Genomic DNA, 5,292 nt, shown 5'->3' with positions numbered 1-5,292 from the left:
ATTTCCTTGACAGTGAAACAAGGATGATAATGTAAACATTAAAGAAGTGTGTAAATCAGCCAGCTTGGTGCCTGCAATGTGGTCCCCATTGCCTTCTAGTTGATTCCTACACGTAGTGTCCCTAAAGGGCAGAGTAGTACTGTCCCATAGGGTTTCCAAGGCTGTAAATCTTTACAGGAGGGAACCAGTGTTACAGGCGAGCAGTGCGCAGAAGCCTTGAACCGGTGGCGGCCACTCGTAGCCTGGAGCCCGAAAAGCTGCTTACATAGTACCATTTCCTCAGCGGTGAAAACCTGCAGTAGGAATATCTTTCCCCCTCACTTGAATCTCCCACCCATGGGAATCTCAACACTTCCACCAGGGATCCCACCCCTACAATCTCCTGGCTTTCCTCCACCTGTACCTTCAGGAACTCCAATGATTCCTGTACCAGTGAGCATTATGGCTCCTGCTCCAACTGTCTTAGTACCCAGTGTGTCCATGTTTGGAAAGCATTTGGGAGCAAGAAAGGACCATCCAGGCTTAAAGATCAAAGAAAATGATGAAAACAGTGGTCCCACTACTACTACAGTTTTTGTCGGCAACATTTCTTGAGAAAGCCTCAGACATGCTTATAAGACAGCTCCTGGAGAAATGTAGTTTGGTTTGAGCTGGAAGAGAGTACAAGGTGCTTCCAGAAAACTTCAAGCCTTTGGCTTCTGTGAATATAACGAGCCTAAATCTACCCTATGTGCACTCAGGTTATTGCATGACCTGCAGATTGGAGAGAAGAGGCTGCTTGTTCAAGTTGATGCAAAGACAAAGGCACAACTCGATGAATGGAAAGCAAAGAAGAAAGCTTCTAATGGGGATGCCAGGCCAGAGACAGTCACTAACGATGATGAAGAAGCCTTAGATGAAGAAACAAAGAGATCAGATGATTAACGGGGCCACTGAAGTTTTAATACATGAATATTCCAGAGAGCTCAATGCCCCCTCACAGGAATCTGACTCTCACCCTAGGAAGAAGGAGGACATTTTCCACAGATTTCCAGTGGCTCCATTGATCCCTTATCCACTCATCACTAAGGAGGATATAAATGCTATAGAAATGGCAGAAGACAAAAGACACCTGATATCCCCAGAGATCTGCAAATTCAGAGACACACACAAGACACCAGAAGAAGAGAAAGGCAAAAAGGAGAATGAAAGACAGGAAATTGAGAAAGAATGGAGAGAAGGAGAGAGGGAGCGTGAAAGAGAACGACAAAGGCGAGAAAGGGAATGAGAGTGTGAAGGAGAAAAGAAGGAAGAGAGTGGGAACGAGAGCCGGATAGGGATCATGACCAGACAGAAGAGAGAGATCGAGATCGGGATGGAGAGAGAGAGAGATCATGACCAAGACCAAGAAAGGAGCTCAGACCAAAATAACGATCGGAGTCGATCAAGAGAGAAGAGCAGAGACCGTGAAAGAGAGTGGGAGCGGGAGCAGAAGCAGAAAAGAGAACGGGAGTGAGAGAGCGAGAAAGGCAATGGGAGAGAGAAGGAGAAAAAGACAAGAATCGGGATCGAGAAGACGATGAAGAAGATGCATATGATAGGAGAAACCTTGAAAGAAAACTCCGAGAGAAAGAAGCTGCTTATCAAGAGCGCCTTAAGAATTGGGAAGCCAAAGAACCAAAGAAAACTCGGGAATATGAGAAAGAGGCTGAGCGAGAAGAAGAGAAATGGCAAAAGCAGCTAAACCACTAAAAGAATTCTTAGAAGATTATGATGATGATAGAGATGATCCCAAGTACTATACGGGAATTGCTCTTCAGAAAAGGTTGCCTGATAGGGAGAAGGAAATGGAAGCAGATGGGCGTGATGAGAAGAGAGAGAAGGAAGAGCTGGAGGAAATTAGGCAGTGCTGGCAGAAGGGCACCCAGACCCAGATGCAGAGCTCTAGAGGATGGAACAAGAGGTTGAGAGGCATAGGCAACCACAAATAAAGCAAGAACCAGAATCTGAGGAAGAGGAAAAAGAAAAATAAGAAAAACGAGAAGAACCCATTGAAGAGGAAGAACTGCAGCAAAAGCTCTGTCTCAAACCAACTCTGAGATCTATCAGCTCTGCCCCCTCCATTTCCTCTGCCAGTGGCACTGCACCTCCCAACACTCCTGGGGATGAATCTTCGTGTAGTATTATTATTCCTCATGAAAATTCACCTGACCAACAACAACCTGAGGAACAGAGGCCAAAAATAGGACTTGGTCTTAACCTGGGTGCTTCCAATAGTCCTGGCCAACCTAATTCTGTGAAGAGAAAGAAACTCCCTATAGATAGTGTCTTTAACAAATCTGAGGATGAAGACAGAGATGACATACCCTGAAAAAGGAAACTTGTTCCCTTGGATTATGGTGAAGGTGATAAAAGTGCTGCCAAAGGACCGTAAACACTGGAAAAAAGTGCAAGCACATTAAGAGTCTCATTGAGAAAATTCCTACAGCCAAACCTGAGCTGTTTGCTTATCCTCTCGATTGGTCTATTGTGGATTGTATATTGTTGGAATGATGCACTAGACCTTGGATTAATAAGAAAATCACAGAATGCGTAGGTGAAAAAGAAGCTACATTAGTTGATTTTGTTTGTTCCAAGGTTATGGCTCATAGTTCACCGCAGAGCATTTTAGATGATGTTGCCATGGTACTCGATGAAGAAGCAGAAGTTTTTATAGTCAAAACGTGGAGGTTATTGATATATGAAACAGAAGCCAAGAAAATTAGTGTTGTGAAGTAAAACTCTTTTTGCATTTAGAGTTCCATATCAGATTTCTTCCTTCCCACCATTCAAAGGACTTTGAATTTCTCTTTGTCGTAAAACACATTTGTGAGATCTGTAATTTTCTTAATGTAGAAAATGTGAAATTTTGTCCTCTGGTTTGTTGATGCCCTGTGTACTCCCTTGGTTGTAAAGTCATCTGAATCTTAACTTGGTTCTCTTTATACTCGCCAGGTACAAATTACTCGTGTGTTTTATAAACTGCAGCACTGTACACAGCATAGCTCATATAATCTTGCTCCGCTGATTTGTTCCTTGTAAGTGTTAAGATGACTCCCCCCCCAAAAATAAATCTTTACGGGAGCAGACTGCCACACCTTTCTCTGGCAAAGTGGCTGGTGGGTTTGAACTGCCAACTTTTTAGTTAGCAGCTGAGCACTGAGGATTAAATGAGGTAACATGTGAAGCCCTTAGCTTCGGGCCCAGCTCTTGGTAGGTACTCAGTGTAACTAGTTTTAGTTAACCAGCCACGTGTGTAAGAGTAGAACTGTGTTCTATAGGGTTTTTAATGGCTGAGTTTTTAGAAGTAGATCTCCAGGCCTTTCTTCCAAGGTGCCTCAGGGTAGACTCGACCCTCCAACCCTTGGGTTAGCAGCCAAAGACATTAACCATTTGCATCACCCAGAGACTCTAGTGTAACTAGTAGTACATCTTTATTTCACTTACTAGATAATGTCAGGGTCAGCAGAGTAAGGCATACAGTATTTGGAAAATGCCTCCAAAAGACCGAATATTATAATGAATATAGAAAGGTATAAAGTAATGTTAAGTATGTCTAACATTTTATGTTACTTTAGCAATTTTTCAAGTGCTTTTGATATTCATTATCTCTTTGCATCCTTACCACCACAAGGTGATGTAGTAGAAAAGATATTACCCCATAATAAAGATGAGGAAGCTAAGATTCAGTGAGATTAAATGAACTAGCCAATGACCATCTAGCTACTCGGGTACAACCGGAAAAAGAATTAATCTTCAGACCCCTCATTCCTGCCTTCAAGGATATAATAATTCTGTTATGAAATGGGCCTCAGTAGGACAATATAATTAAGTGGTATAAGGCGGATGTTAGGCAGGGGGTACAACAGGTCAGAGAATGGCGAGCTGTAGGAAAGTAAAAACTCTGTTCATATGTTTGATTAAATCATTCCAGTGACGGTTACCTAGAGCAGACAAGATCCTCAAAGGGAACAGGTGAAGCTCAGAAATCTTAGTGGGAGAGGTAGGCTCGGAACACAGGTTCGTATCTCAGATGGTCTGACTAGGTCAGATCGCACATTTACTTATTTATTCCACAAAATGTTTCGGGCTATTTCCACATAGCAGGCACTGTGGTAGACATCAGAATACAGTGGTGGATAAAAACACAGCTTCAACACTCATGGGGCTCACAGTCTAGTGGAGGAGACAGGCATTGATTGAATAATTGACACATAGATAATTACAAATTGAGATAACTGCTATGATGGGAAAGTACCTGATGTGTTAAAAGAGCCCCTCACCCAATGGACCTGGCAAGGAAGGCGGATTTAAGAGTGCTGCAGGCAGAGGGGAGCACGTGTGAAGACCCCTCGGCGAGAGAACACCAAAACGCTTGAGGAAGGGAAAGAAGGTGAGCAAAGCTGAAAAGTGATGGAGAAGGTGGAGTGAGATCAGGCTGGAGAGCCCACCAAGGGCCCAACCTGGCTGGACTTTGTGGGTGGTGGCTGGGATTTGAGATCTATTCTAACAGAAATATGAATTTAGTAAAGAGCTTTCAGCAGGGATGAAGGCTAGAAAAGGACTCAGAAAGGGGAGTGAAGGGTGGCTTTTTCAGATTCTTTATTGTAAGCAACGATAACAAACTCTGGCTCACTTTAAAAAAAAAATTGGTTGAAAATTGTAGCATTAAGGGAAAGCTAAGCCTTGAGAAGGACAATAACAAAGGTAGTGCTAAAGATCCAGGTGGCAGGGATTAAGAGACTATCGCTACCATCAGAGCAAGTCTGCTCCAACCATTTCCAGTCATTGCACTTTTCAAGATTAAAATTCCACAGAGATAGACTCTGATAGGCTCAGTGTGGCCAGAACAGAGAAAGACACGTGGACTGACAGTCTCTGGGTAAGATAGTTTGCAAGGGGTAGGTGTGCTCCCCAAATGACAGCCATAATGCAATTGGGGTGATGTTTCCAAAAATGTGAGAAGAGATTCTGGACAGAGAAAATAACCAAGATGTTCACTATAGATTTCAGAAGGAAAGTTATAGAATTGAGACAGAGCCTTCACAGTGGCGTATTAAAAATCATGTTTTCTTTGCCTGGTTTCCTCCCCCACAGTGTTGTATTGAAAAATCAAGTTTACTTTGCTGGGCACCCCCTCCCCACCAGCTTTGCATTTGAATCCTGCTTTTGCTCGACTCAAGGGCCCTAGGGTAGGGTTTTGCTTTGGAGTTATATGTAAACCCCATTGCACCTGTGTAGTATGATTAAGAATGTTGCTGACATAACTTGTAT

General features: G+C 43.1%; 1 pseudogene; it reads left to right on the top strand.

Moving 5' to 3' along the window:
• The first annotated feature begins 315 nt into the window (after window positions 1-315).
• On the top strand, window positions 316-2,959 carry LOC100653928 (RNA-binding protein 25-like; annotated as a pseudogene).
• The last annotated feature ends 2,333 nt before the right edge of the window (window positions 2,960-5,292 follow it).

This window comes from Loxodonta africana, chromosome 3 (genome assembly GCF_030014295.1).
Source record: "Loxodonta africana isolate mLoxAfr1 chromosome 3, mLoxAfr1.hap2, whole genome shotgun sequence".
Taxonomy (NCBI): domain Eukaryota; kingdom Metazoa; phylum Chordata; class Mammalia; order Proboscidea; family Elephantidae; genus Loxodonta; species Loxodonta africana.
The sequence above is the reverse complement of the archived record's forward strand: the minus strand, read 5'-3'. Positions and strand labels throughout refer to the sequence as shown.